This window comes from Camellia sinensis, chromosome 9 (genome assembly GCF_055761805.1).
Source record: "Camellia sinensis isolate YWXY chromosome 9, ASM5576180v1, whole genome shotgun sequence".
NCBI classification, from domain to species: domain Eukaryota; kingdom Viridiplantae; phylum Streptophyta; class Magnoliopsida; order Ericales; family Theaceae; genus Camellia; species Camellia sinensis.
In genome coordinates this window covers 3,080,529-3,096,319 of record NC_138969.1, presented here as the reverse complement: position 1 = coordinate 3,096,319, position 15,791 = coordinate 3,080,529, and the positions used below count along the sequence as shown (strand labels likewise).

General features: G+C 33.0%; 1 long non-coding RNA gene across 1 annotated transcript; it reads left to right on the top strand.

Annotated features, from left to right (window-relative positions):
• Positions 1 to 2,862: 2,862 nt before the first annotated feature.
• Positions 2,863 to 9,973, top strand: LOC145798453 (uncharacterized). The gene is made up of 3 exons (XR_014339312.1): positions 2,863 to 3,424; positions 4,369 to 4,413; positions 9,716 to 9,973. It is a non-coding gene; the product is annotated as an uncharacterized LOC145798453 (long non-coding RNA).
• Positions 9,974 to 15,791: the final 5,818 nt, after the last annotated feature.

Genomic DNA, 15,791 nt, shown 5'->3' with positions numbered 1-15,791 from the left:
TGTATCCACACTTCACAAAGATAAGCATATGAGCTCTATCTTCACTTCTCTAGACAAGCATATGAGCTGTGTCTACGGAGTTCATCCCCTATCTCCTCCCAATACCTATCCGGTTTAGAGGTACATCCCCTATCTTCCCCTAAACCGCGGAGTGCATCCCCTATCTCCTCCTCTACACATAACGTATATAAACACATTGGTTCTATATACAATCACACAATACACACAATTAATGTATTCTATCAACCGTCAAGTTCCATGACACATTCCATTGATTAGTTTCCGTTTACCTAATCATCATGCATTGTCTACAACAATCTCGACTATCCTCCACCGATAGCCCAAAGCAGTTATCTCTAAACAGAAAATAAATGCACAATGGATATTCAATCAACATTTCATTTCTTCATTCTTTTCAATTAATTATCCCAATTATTTAAACAATGTAATTAGGTCAATTCCCATAATTAACATTTCAACCCTTAGGTCCCATTTCCATCAATGATTCAACAATCATTTCATTTTTCTATGCCAAACATGCATCTAGGTTTATTATGAATAAAACCCCAACTTTTGTTAAATTACACAAAAGCCCCAAACTTTCACAAAATTACCAAACCAAGCCCAACATCTCAAAATACCAAAATTTAAAGACAAAATCCATAGAGAGGAGTAGGACATCCCTACCTCGAAGTTTTAGCCCAAAAGGAGATGAAGACTCGAAGATCAACTTGCTCCAAATCCAAACTTTTTCAGATTAAATCGAAGCTCTCAACATCCTCTATCTTTTTAACAAAGGCCCTAGGCTAGATTCACACCCTAGGCAGATCAAATCTTAGAGAGAGTGCAAGTGTAGAGTGAGAGAGGCTCGGATTAAGGGTTTGCTCAAAGAAAAGAAGTGAAAAAGTGATGTTTTAGACGCTGCTGTGCGCTGATATAAAACACGCTCGCTCGAGCGACCAGACACAGAAAACTCTCGCTCGAGCCAAGAAGTTCTCGATCGAGCGAAGAAAAACCCAGACCGCTCGAGCCACGAAAAGCTCGCTCGAGCCAAGAAAGACAGCTCTCAGGTCCAGAACCGGTGCAACACAACTCTCGCTCGAGCGACAAACTCCTCGCTCGAGCGAAGGACCAAAAATCTGGGCAGCAACACTAGGCTCCCAAACGCAACCAACCTGTAACAAACCTGCCCAACGCATCTTATAACTCAATATACAAAGTAAAGAGGATGCAAACTAGAAAATAAACAACTACCAACATTCACGGACACAAGTCCGGATCACTGTACAACAAGGGTAAGCCTGGGATCACTATAAGATTTCATTTCCAGAGGAGATAACAAAGCTGGATAACCATTGTCCCACAATCATATATCATACAGTTTTTTGGTATAACAAAAGACAGTCTTTGTTAACACCTTTGTTTCAGATGTGACATGAAAGTGAATTGATTTAGATATTTGTAAAGATTCTGATCATTGTTCTTTACTACACTTATGCTGTGTTTGGTTGGGGGATTTAAGGAGGGATTTGGAAAATGAAATGGAAAAGGTAGGTGAAATCTGAATAAAATATATCTATATTTCATTTAGTTTCACACACTTTTTCTTTTCTCTTTCGAAATCCCTCTTCAAATCTTCCAATCAAACACAACATTATGTAAATAGTATTACTCAACTTACGACATAATAAGTGTTTGCGTTAACACATTTAACTTAAATCATTCAATTCTAAAACACATTAGATACAAATAATATTTCAATTATGTTTTACATTGAAAACCATACTTAATTATTATTTTTTTTAAGATACAATTATAATTTGATAAAGTTATTTTTAAATGATTCAAATTATCAAATTCAGACTAAAAATGAGTTCCATTTGATAAACAACCGTAACTTGTAAGGCACATTGATTTGTACCTGTTTGTTAACCAAAATATGGGCTGTTAAATTTAAGGTTAAATCCAATAATTGAATATTGGTGAACTAAGAAATATTAACAAAATAATTCAACATGACATAAAAACGAAGAACTAATTGTCTATTCACTAGATTTGCGCCTCAACTCTCAGATCCACCAATTTCACATTTTTTCCACACACAAACACAAATAATTGGATCAACTTGAGACAATAAATGTTTTACTCCATAGTTAACTACTTTAACTCACCATATAACAATCTGTTGAACTTCTAATTTTTAGAATAGCAATTCTGAAATCATTAGCAATAATATTCTTTCCAAATAAACATTATAATAATTATTTCTGAATATTTGAAAATTTTGTTTGCTAATTTATGATATAGAATTTGGTAGCACATTTTTACACAATGCAACCCAAATAATATTCTAAAATCACATAACATAATATATAATTAAACATAAAATCATATAATAGAAAATTACATAAAATCAACTACTTGCTGAAAAATACATAAAATCATTCATTAAACATAAATATAATAAAAAAATTAAATGTGATATCAACTACTCTAACTCAAAAAATTCCATAAATAATTATACACCAAAGTTCCAACAAAAATTCAAACCAAAAAAAATCAATAAGAAAGTAATTCTCTAAAATATTTCAATCAAATTAAATTTCATAAAATTGCATTTAGTTTACTAACTTTCGAAATTTTTTTCCAAAATTACCTTTTATCTCCTACTCTCATACTTAAAAACTACTTGTAAAAATTTCCAAAATTCCCTAATGTCTCATACTTAAAAAATATTTTCAAAATATACAACAAAACAAACCCCAAAAATTTCTGAGCTCTTTCCAAAAAATTTCTTCATAAAATTTATCACCCAAAACAAAGCCAAACAAGATCATAACTTCTTTCTTATACACAAATACTAAAAAAAATCCAAATAAATCCACCTATTATAAATGACCCTTAGGGTCTGTTTGGCAAGATGGTTTGTGGCTAAAATAGCCACAAAAAATAAAATAGGCTATTTTAGCCACAATAAACAAAACATCACATTCAACCCATAATCATTACACTCTTCTCTTACAAAAAAATCAAAAAAGTCAAAAAGTCTTTCCCAAATCAAAATTTTTAACCCAGGCTAAAATAGTCAAAATAATCCCAAAAAGTCAAAAAGTCAACTTCCCAAATCAACCCTAAATATTGTCAAAGAATTCAAAATATAAAATACAAACATATCAATATTGTAGACAACCCAAAAAAAAAAGGAAAATGTTTGAGGGCCACAATTTTTGTGGCCGTAATAGCTCAAAACTGTCAAAACGACGTCGTTTTGGGTGTAAAACATGCCAAAACGACATGTACCACAATCCCTGAGACAATCGCTTCCCACCACCCTTCTTCCTAAAATCCTCACCTATTAAGAGACGTAAATTGTTCAATTGGATTGCTGCAAACGACCGACGGTTTCATCAAAGGAACAGAAAACGTACGCTTCACTTCCCGTTCCATTTCCCAGCTTATGTTACTTCTTCTTGCTACTGTATCTGTTGCTGTTTTTTTAATCAAGAGTTATAAATCTTGTTGCTTATGATTCTCTTCCTCTTCTCTACATTGCCCACCATCTGTTCAACGATATGCCGAACTGAAACACACGCATAAATTGACAATAAAAATGACATTCAGAATGCTCTGTTTGTTGAGTAATTTGGTTTCCCAAATTTACAATCAGAATGACATTCAGAATGCCAACTTGTTCACTTGTGGAAAAGGCCTTCTGACTTTTGTATGAAATCTGTACCCTCATGCTCTGTTTGTTGAGTAATTTGGTTTCCTTGAGCTATTTAGCTATCTATTTATTATTAATGGTGTGATTCTTTATGCCAAATAACTTAACCACAACAGCCCAGCTAGAAATCAAAATAACAATCTTTCTCAACAATGAAAACCATTATTTCATACAAAAATCCAAAACACAATGCTATCAAACTGAAAAACACCATGCTTTCAACATTGAATTAGAATCTTTAAATTAGAATCTCTTATTTTTTGGTTTGAATTTTTCCAAAGTATTTTTTTTCAAAAAAAGCCTTCTACAATTGATAAACCTCAAAAATTTTGCTATTTTTTTTTAGAATGTGTTGTTTATTTATCTTTGATTTACTTGATGATGTGCCACAACATTTAACAGTGAATTCTGCCATACTTTAGTGAGACACATATGAATTTGCTCCAAATACAAAACCACTGTACTTTAGTGAGCCACCTATACATGAACTCCAGATACAAAACCACTGAATTAATTATATTGGGTTGGCAGTGGCACATTTTTCCCCTTCATTCTTTCATGTGTTGTGTCAAAAATTATAGCTTTATTGTTATTAGCATAATCTTTTTATCTTATGTTCTGATTGTCATATTTTTTTGTTTCAGCTGAATGCAGAAAAGAGTCCTTTCCAGAGAACTTATGCCACTCAGGTGCATTTTTGTTTCTCCTTTGTAACTACTAAACCCAACTTTGGTTTACTTTACATCATCATGGATTTGTCTCAAGAAGTACCTATGCTTTTTGCATGTAAAAATCAATCAACGTTTTAACGTCTGAATAAGAAAGAATTAAGTTCTTTCGACACCTCTTGCTGCCAATACTTTTGAGAAACTTTATATATATATGTGCACAGAATTTCCATAGTATTACTTCAATTTAATTTTTGTTTGGGTCAATTTGACGATTAAACGGGTAATATGCATTGACACGTGGTAATCTCCAAACGTCATCTATTTTTTCCCAAGAGATGGTTCATGCAGGTTTAACTACCTTTTTATTTTCACAAATCAAGTATAATAGGAGCATTAAGTTAAGTTTTTTCATTGAGTATATAAACTTTATATATATATGTGCACAAAACTTTGATAATAGAAGCATTAAGTCAAGTTTTTTCATTGAGTATATAAACTTTTCCATTCCTTGGTCTCCTCTGGTGATCCAATGGACAATTGAGATGCCTGGCAATACATTTTGGGTCAATTTGAAGATTAAACGGGTACTGTTTAGAATCTGGACTTGGGCACTCGTGCTAACTTCTCTGCAAACAATAATTGCTTCTACTTATTGGTGCTAGAGTGTGGACCATCTTGCCAACCCTTGCACTTTCATACTTGCGTAAATTTTTCTATTCATATAGATTATGGTTTTGCTGACATTTAAGAAGGTTCTGTTAAAGAAAATAATTAATCATTGATTGGTCTAGATTCATATAGAATAAACATAAATTCTGTTATGGTTGATGCCAACATTGTTGTGACCAACAGTATTTAAAGTGCTTTTATCTTTTATTTTATTATTTTGATACCTCTGATTTTTTACGTTGACATACATCATCAATGGTGACACCACCCGTATATTAAATGCTTATAAATGTATTCTTCAGCCTACACAAAAGTACTTCTCTTCAGTTAAATACAGTTTAACTAACACATGGCCATCTCCTGAATGTTGTCCCCCTGATGAATTCAACTTTACAATGCTTATGAAAAAAAAAAATACATATATATATATGTATAAATATAAAATTTATAACTCAATTAAAAAGAACCATTCTTTATACATTTACTCTATGAGGCACATAATTCTAAATTTTCTTTTGTTCTTTGCTTCTTGGATACAGAATAAAATATCACAAATTCATTGCTAAACAAACTTGTGACATCATCTACAGTACCAGCCCCGCAAGCAAGTCAGTCACATTCTTAGCTATAAAAAAAATTCTCTTCCACTATTACCTCTACTGTTTAACTAACACTTTTGCCAATCTTTCACAATTGACGTAACTCCACATATCACAAATCCTCACAAAATAGCCAACGTGCATAACACCCACTCCACAGCCTTCAACACGAATACAATGTATAATTCATTACCAAACTACAACAATGCCCAATGTGACAATCAACACTATATCTTACACAGAATGAAAATCAGCCCACATATCACTCCAACACACATCTCCTCTACACCCAACCAACCACTTATATATCTCCAACCAATTATAAGTATTACTCAAACATACCTGCAACATCTTACTTAAACCCATACTATTATTACAATGCTAAAGCCTACTACACATCTCCAAAGATCACTATCTCTACAGTGGAAAATACTAATAACCAATTATTACCCCAAATTTACTCATCGCACCAAACTTCCACCACATCATCAACCAACTTCACTGAGCAACAACTTGTGTATTGGCAACCCCCAAAAGAAGGATGGCTCAAACTAAATTTTGATGGTGGAATCTATCCAAACAAAGAAGCTCCAAAACAAGTAGATGCTATTCGAGCAGGGATATTTCAAGACCACAAAGGAATTTGCATTTATGCTTTCGGAGACACAATACCAATGACATTTGTAGAATATGCTGAAGCATCAGCTTTATGCCGCGGATTACAAATTGCAGCTGAAAATGAATGGCCAAAGATATGGGCAGAAGGTGATGCAAAATTCTTAATCGAGACAATTCTACACAATACACAAAGAGATTATGGTAGCATCGTATGGAAACTCATAGGCAATATCCGAAGAAGAAAACAAAATTTTCAAGATTGTAAAATCACCTTCATTCGTCGAGAAGGCAACTCTGCAGCTGATGCAATATGCAACCACATCAAAGGAAAATATGGGAATTTCCAATACGATGACAATACTTTACCACGCAAAATTAAAAATATTGTACATCAAGAAAGACAAGGATATATCTATACACATTGTACATAATCACACTAGCATAGAGTACTTCCTCTTCTGCTTATCTTTTGTAGACAAACCCCCACTGTATACCTAATATAATAGTGTTGAATAATTACTAATAATGACATTTGTATGAATCATAATAATTACTTTTTTTATTATGAATATGGTAAAGTTTTGTTATAAATATGCATCGATTCAACAGTTGATTTTTTTTTGGGAGCCTCCCCTTCAATCTAACAACCAAAAATTAAGATGCATACAATATATCCTTCCCCCAAAACAATCTTATTATTTCTCAACATCTTTTATAGCTATTGATTTGACACATATGTAACTATGGGAGATTGATCACTATTTACCAAAATTACATGAAACAATCTTTGAAAAGCGCTAATTACCAAAATTACATCAAATAATTCTCGCACCACAGCAAATGAAATCGTTACATTTGTGTCAAATCAATAGCTATAAAAGATCTTCAGAAATAATAATTAATGAACAAATATGGAACACCACAGCAAATGAAATGTAAAATATAATTACATTTCATTTCATATATTCATAAACCAGATACAGTTTTATAAATATTTTTATTCAAACTGTAGAACGACCCCCACGCGCAACGCGCGTGGGGGGCCAACTAGTATTTATCAAAAACATCAAACATCAAACAAATCAACCATCCCAAATAATTCTTTCCTCTTCTTTAATCAAATACCAATGCAATGCTTTAATAATTTTTATTATTCTCTTTATTCAATAATGTGACACTTATCTTATTATTAAAGTAAATTATATTTAAAATTTTAAATTTTTATTAGTACATGACATATTAATTAGTAAGACAATGTTATGAAATTGATTAGTCTGTATAATATTTTTCAGCAAAATAATTATACAATTGTAAAATCAATTTAGTAAAATTAATTGAAAAAATTTTCGGCAAAATAAATAGAAGAGAAACAGAACAAGAATCAGGGAAGAAAAGAAAAAGAAAAAAAAAAAAAAAACTAGAACCACAACGAAAATAAATAAATGAAAGCAAATAAAAAAAGCAAAAGGGAAAAAAAAATTTGCCGAGAGATGAAATAAAGGAGAAGAAGAAGAGAGAACAAGAGAAGAAAAAAAGAAAGACGAAGCAGGAAAGACGAAAAGAAGATATAGCGATCCCGGTTTTCCCTCCATTGGTTATTGTATTCTGGACTCGGTTCCGTGGATGTCTATTGTTGTATATGTTTCATTTCCGTCCTTTAATTCTTTGTATTTGTGTTTTAGGATGTGTTGGGCAAGTTTGTAACAGGTTGGGTGTGTTTTGAAACAAATGGTTGCTGCCCAGATTTTGGTGTTTTCACTCAAGCGAGCTCTGTGTTTTAGTTCCTTCGCTCGAGCCAGGGTTCCTTCGCTCGAGCGAGAGTTGAGTGGTGTGTCTATTGGCTCGAGCGAGAAGTCTTGTGCTCGAGCTTGTGTCTGCGTCTAGTTTTGGACTTGAAGGTTGCATTTCTTGGCTCAAGCGAGCTTTCCTTCGCTCGAGCGAGCGAGGACTATGTTTTGAGTTTCTTCGCTCGAGCGAGCATTCTTGCGCTCGAGCGTGCTTCTAGGTTGCAGACCTGAAGCTTCGTATTGTTGGCTAGAGCGAGGCTTTCTGCGCTCGAGCAAGTTTCCTTTGTGTCTGGTCGCTCGAGCGAGGCTCGAATATATCAGTTCGCAGCAGTAGCGTCTTCTTCACTTTTTCACCATCTCTTTTACACAAACCCTAGATCCGGCTGCTCTTCTCTCTCTATACACATTCTCTCTAAGAATACACCTAGTTCTAGTGTGTTTCTATCTTAGTTCCTTTGTAAGAAAGGTGGAGCTTGGTGTGGGCTATGTTTTGATCCGAAAATCATTGGGTTTGGAGCATCTTGAGTTTTCTTCATCTTCTCCATTTGGTCTTTTCATTTGAGGTAGGGATACCCTACTCCTTCTTATGAGTTTTGACATAAATTTTAGTCATTTTGTATAAATGGTGAATAACGGTAATTTTAGGAAAGTTAGGGTTTAATTTAAAGTTATAAAAATGGGGGTTTTCAAATGTTAAGCTTCATATGTATGTGGGACTATGGAAAATGGAATTATTGTTGTTGAATTGATGAGAATGAGCCTTGGTGCTAAAGTTGGGAAAAGGGGGGAAAAACCCTAATTTAATGTGACTAATTAATTTGTATAATTAATTTGAGAATGTATGAGAATGTGAAATTGAGTTGGAAATTATGAAATTGGGAAATTATGAGATTGAATGGTGTAGTTGGATAAATAAATCACTCACCTATGAATATGTTGATATTTTATCTGTTTGATAAATTTATTATCTGTTTAGAAATAACTGCTTTGAGTTATCGGTGGAGGATAGTCTTGATTGTTGTAGACACTGTATGTTGATTAGGGAAAACTGAAACTAATCACCTGGAATATGTCATTGAATATGACGGTTGGAATAATACATCGAATATGTGTATGGATTGATCATTGTATATGATAAGTGTTTAAATACATTGTATATGTATATTGTTTGGGAGGAGATAAGAGATGTACTCCAAGGTTTGAGAGGAGATAGGGGATGTACTCTCAAACTTGTTTGGGAGGAGATAGGGGATGGACTCCATTGATAACTAAGTTGGCCAGAGTGTTCAGGGTGAAAGTCCCGAAATCTTGATCACGTTTGCATAGCGTAGATAATTGAAGTATTGAAATATTTTCTTATGAGTTGTAGTCTCATTTGAATTGTGGATGATGGAAGCGTTTTAATATGAGTTGTAGTCTCATTTAATTGTTTGGCTAGACAATGAGCCATGTTTATGATTTAAAGTGGATAAGTAAAGGAAAGTGAAATGAAACACGAATGTAATTGTCGTGAAACTCGAAAATGTTGTAAGTTGGTTTACAAGTGTTAACCATTTATCGAATGCTAATGTTTTAGTTATTTCTCATAACTGGTTTAGTATATCTCTACTGGGCATTGACTCACCCTATATGGGACATCATTTTCAGGTTCAGGTGATATGTCACCTCCAAGGACGTAGGTTGGAAGGTTTTGGGAGTTGAAGACTCTTTTGGTTGTTTTTGTTATTTTGGTATTACATGTAAATTCAAGCCATGGGCTTAATGTGTTTTGAGTTAGTACTTTCTTTTTGTAACCAAGTGTTGGCTTGGAAAGTTGTAAGCCCGTAGGGCATTTACTTTTGTTGTCAACATGTAATACTTTTGTGATGAATACTCTGATAAATGGAAATATGCTTTATTCTCTTATATCTATGGATGTCATGAATGTGGGGTTTATATGTATTATTTTGAGGGTGTTACAGAAGAGGAGAGAGAAGACGAAGCAGGGAGAGAGAAGAAAGGAGTACGAGAAGAAGCTTTACCTTAGAAACGATGTCGAAGCAGAAGACGAAGCAGGACCAGGTTCGTTTCTCTCCTCTCTTTCTCTGCTTTTTGTCTTTGCTTTTCGTCTCTCTCCTCTTTTGATACCCCCAGAAACTAGGGTTTTACACTCAATAAATAGTAGAAAGCAATTCTAAGGTGCAATGCATGTCCACAAATAACGCAAAATCAGGAAAAATGAGGGGCCCAGATCGTAGAAGCAAGAAGCAACGCTTTGTTTCGCCTTGCGCTTCATCGCCTAAGCCTCGCTTCACTCGCCTCAACCTCGCCTCTCCATATTGCCTCGCTTCGAACCCTATGAAGCGCAATAGCCTTGCCTCGCCCCGTTTCTCGCTTAGGCGAGCGCTTAGGTGCGCCTCTAACAACACTTTAACGTATGAGATGAGAGAAGTGGTCAATCTAATCAGCTATTTGCAAAGATTAATGACTAATTTGTTCCAGTCAATTGGTGCTATTGTACAAGGACCACTTGAAAGAATGTTTATTGGGGTAGTAAGAAAACCTGAAGCCTTAAATAAAGCAACTTGGGAGAATCTTTTTGGGTTAATTTCACTTTACTCCCATGTGGTTTACCTTGAAAACACATACACTCCTTGAACTTCAAAAGCAGTACTTAAACTCTGTGTTCATGACTAAAGAGAGAAATAATCATTTTTTTAGTGCATTTTAACACAGAGAGTAATGCACACACATACTTAGAAATTGACTGAATGATTGGACAACAGTTTTTCCACCATATTGAATGAATAAAAGGACAATAGTGCCCTTGTTATACCAGGCCACGGAGTTGCAGCATCACTGTCTGTAACTTTTTCTTCATTATGTGGGTGTTTGGGAAGTTGCTAAAATTTGTGTTTGGGAAGATAGATGGATTTTTTTATAGTTGGATGTGATATTTGTGAGAGAAAAAGTGAAATGATTATAGGTTTGCTGTGACATGTTGTCTTATTGGCTATTTTAGTTTATTTTGCCTTTTAGTGCTATTTTAGCCAAAAAAGCTAAAAAAGCTTTTTCCCAAACGCCTCCATAATTTAAGCATATTGTTGTGATGAGGACGAAAACGGCAATTACAATGTGCATATTACAAAGGAGCGGTATCGAGCAATGACTAGAAAACACATTCAGAAGAACAAGAAGAGGCTCAATGATTCATTTGCAAGTCCTAAAACTACCCGAATTGGAATGCCAGTCCTAAAAATTAGTTCCAAGGTTTCAAAATTGGGAAATGAGCTTCAAGGTGGGTAACATAAAATTGAATCAACACCAGATCTTCTCAATAATGTTAGTCCTCAAAATCTGAGAAATCATCATGAAGTAGATTTTGCTTTGAAATATGACATTGGCGGGTTTTCTTTTTTCTTAAAAACTAGTACAAGTGCAAATCTGTTTCATTGACATTTGAACTTTGAAATGATATTTTTTCTTTATTCAAATTTGGAAAACATTTTGTAGATCGATTTATGAACCTAGTTACTTGGATTTTGGGCACAGCATCACTCATAGGATAATTAAAGCTTATGAAAAGCTAGTGGTATTGTTGACCTTGCCTGTTACTCAAAGGTTTCCCTTGATTTAGGGTCATTGGCTGCAATGATGGCTAATGAGAAGAGGTTTGGGCCTAGAAGCTGGGAAGGGTGGGTAAGTATAGGCCCCAAAATCTTTGTCATATTTATAGTTTTGTTTTTGAAGTTTACTGGTGCCTTTTCTTTTCCAAGTGAAAAGAAAGGTGAGTAGATCACTTAAATTGATGAGGGGTGCTGCAATTCGTACAAGGAAACTGGCCAAAGACCTGTTGTCATGGAAGAGTGTCAATAAGAAGATAGTATTCTTCTTTTTTTTCCGTCGTTAAACTGTTTGAATGAACTTTGTTTTTAAAAGGATTTTACAACATAGATCTTGCAAATGCAAACAAGAAAATTTATTTGTAATTTCAGTATAGATTAAATAAGCTCTCGCACAAACTTGGACTGGTTCTTCCATAAAGGAAAAAATATGTGGGGGGGTCTTCTCTAGTTGGTGCACCTGCTTCTATCTTGAACAACTGGACATATGAAAGCTCTTCCTGATTGGGGTGACCACCTATGTTTTGGTAGTTTGTATATGTTCAATAGACTTAAATTCATGTAGGTAATTTAATCTTTTTATAGACCCTCCAACAAACTACATTGGTCTAGTTCCAATAAAAAGTGAAAAGGCTTGTATGTATGAGATAAAAATCACAATCATTGGGTGTACTTGCCTGCAAATGAGATGGCCAATCCACATGTTTGACAAACCAATTGAAAACTCAGTGTATACTCCATTCATGAATCTATCAGACATCTTGCTATCCCCTAAATTCTGCTTAAATACATAAATGAATCATACAAATTTTTTTTAAAAAAAAAAAAAAAAAATTCACCAAAAACAACAGCAACAATCAATTTCAAAAAAATTATTAGTAATCTCAAACAAATCTCAACCAAACAACAACAATCTCAAGCAATCTGAAGCAAAGATTCCAAAATCTAAAGTAAATTTTAAACAAGAAATATCTATATTTCAATATGCTTACGAGTTTGAGTTTGTGATATGCGATCTACGAATAGGGCTGCGATCTGCGAGGAGGGTTTGTGATCTTTGATCTCGTCGACTTATGTTCACTGAGGGGTTTGTGATGTTAGATCCTCGTCAATTGATATTCACCGGAGAACAGAGAAAGTGATGGGGATCGGCGACGAGAAGAGACCCCTGCTGATAGTCCCTTGCTCATCGAAGAGAACAATGGAGAGAGAGAGAGAGAGACTCTCACAGTCGTTAATGAGAGAGAGTGAGAGGGTTGGTAATGAGAAGGCTCTGGATTGGGAAAGCACAAATGAGAGACAGAGACCAGTGGTCTAATGATCAAAAAAAAAAAAAAAATCTAAGTAATTATTTTTACTTTTTTTTTTTATTATATGTGACAAAATTTTATAATTCATCACCGATTATTATTATTTAATGATGAAATTTATTTTCTTCATTACTTTTTATCACCATAGGTTACTTAGAGATCTGATTAACTTATGTTTTACTTTGAGAGAGAGAAAGAGGGGAGGAAAACTGATAAACAAAAAAAATGAGGAAAAGTTAGTGGTCTATTTTTTTTCATTACCGCCTAATATGTCAAAATTTTCCTCCAAAATTGGTGACAAAATAATTTCCTCATTAAAAAATCTCAAATTATTAAAAATTATTAGTGATAAAAATATATTTCTCACCAAATGGTCTTAAAATATTTAAAATTAAGTTTCTCAAAAATATATATATAAAATTATTGGTGACAAAATATTCCTCACTAATAATTTTATAATTGGTGACAAATTTTTTTCTCACCAAAAGTCTCAAAATTTTGGCGTCACCAAAAAAAAATTAGTAGGAAAACCTTCGGTAACGAAACTTAATTTTTCCTTACTTAAAAAGAAATATTTGTTGACGAAAATAAATTTCGTCAGCTATTATTTTTATTTTTTTATTAGACGTGACAAAATTTTATAATTCATCACGAATTATTCTTATTTAGTGATGAATTTTTTTTTCACTACTTTTTGTCACCATAGGTTACTTTTGTTGTATCTTTTAATATACGTATATTTTATTTATCAAATCCGTTAATATCAAATGTTACATGGTTCATAATTATTCATATGATTTGTATGTATATTATTAGAAAAAATAATATCAAATGCATATTATAATTTTAAACGAGTTTACACACGCATCACGTGTGTTCGGCTGCTAGTTGAATATAAAAGCCCTATCTTCGGCTCGTCGTCTGACGTCTGTGTTGGGGATCAGAGATGCCGATATATTTTCGAGTAAGGACAAGTCACGGCGACAACTGGTACGAGATCAAGAACGATGATTCCACCACTCTTGATGGCCAAAAAAACCAAATAATGTCTCCAATTTTCCCTCCGCCAAACCGCCTCACTCAATCTTCTACCATAGCTGTGGGTTCTAGGACATATGTCTCATAAATTTTTATTGTTTTTCCTAAAATAGCCTTAACTTCTTAACTAATTATATTATTTTAAAACTTATATCAATTTGTAATTAAGGGTCAAATCGTAAATTACTAACTCACTAAATAACTTCTACTTTTCCACTTCCCACAATTCACAAACTGCTATGCAGTTCCACCTTTCACCATCTTCTCTCTCTCTCTCTCTCTTCAAAAAAAATTTATAACAAACTGTTGGGTAAGTTCCACATTTCACCATCTTCACTCTATTCAAAAACTTTTTCTTTTTGGAGAAAGACTATTCAAGAACTTTTTCTTTCTTTTTGTTTTTTTTTTTTAATTTTTTAATTTTAATTTTTTTTTTTTTTGTGTGGAGGAAGGCTATTCAAGAACATTGCAATCTTATAGTTTTGTTGCAAGTTGATAGAGTGGTTGTTCAAAATATATATCTACCGCTCATCTTGCACGAAGTGTAATATTGTTAATTATAATTTTTATTTTCTTCATTAAAAAGTTTCATTGTGTGATCAGGTTTTTGGGAGGAAAAAAAAAAGCAGAGTATTAAAAATTTGTTTGTTTGTTTTCTTAATTTTGTATGTATGTGTGTGTGCGTGTTGTTTAAAAAAATCAATGTTCTTAAAATTTCTATTATGTTATCAGGTTCTGTATTTTTTTTTTGGAGGGGGGGGGGGGTTCTTTAATCTTAAATTTGTGTGTTAAAAAAAAAAAACAATGTTCTTAAATTTTCCATTATGATATCAAGTTCTTTGGGGGGGAAAAAAAGTAGAGAATAAGAAATAATTTTTTTTTTTTTGTGTTTTTTTTTAAAGAAAGAATTCATTGTTCTAAATTTGTTTTTTTTTTTTAAAAAAAAGAAAAACTATTTAAATATATATATTTTATTGTTGTAAAACGAAAATTCATATGGTAGCAAATGCGGCAGAAGGGCCTGAGAGAAGTGATGACTCGCAATGTCATCCAAGATTTTGTCCACTTTCTTTAAAACAGAGCATGTTTTTCCCTTTCTTTTTCAGTCTCTTATGCATATAATTACCCTGTTTAAACCCATTTGCACCATTTTCTTTCTCTCAATTTTTTTTTTTAACTGAAACTTTTTCCTGTCTCAATTTTCTTTTTATTTTATTTATTATTTGAGTTCTAGCGTTGGTTTTTTTTTTTAAAAAAAAAAAAACAAAACTGAAACAGTGTTTTCATTTTTTTCTCTCAATTTTTTAACTAAAACTTTTTTTTCCTCATTTTTTATTTTATTTTTTTATTATGATGTATCAATTGTGATTAATCAATTCGCCACAGTTTTTCCCGTTCTTTATCTCATCTATTTTTTGACTAAATTTTTTTTTCTCTTTCTCAAATTATTTTTATTTTATTGATAGATTATTGTAGAGTTCCCCGCTCCCCCCTCCTCCAATATAAAGTTGAGTATGCTTTATTTTCACCCAAAGTTTCTCTCTCAAATTTTCGTTTTATTTTATTTAATTTTTTTATTATGATATATCAATTGTGATGAATCAATTTTTCATTGTTTTGTCCAATTCTTTCTCTCAATTTTTTTCGATTGAAACTTTTTTCTTTCTCAATTTCTTTTTATTTTATTTATCTATTGAGTATCGTCGGGTGGTTTATTCACGTGGGCTGGATCGTGTAAATTCGGGACATGACAATTTGGTATCAGAGCTAACC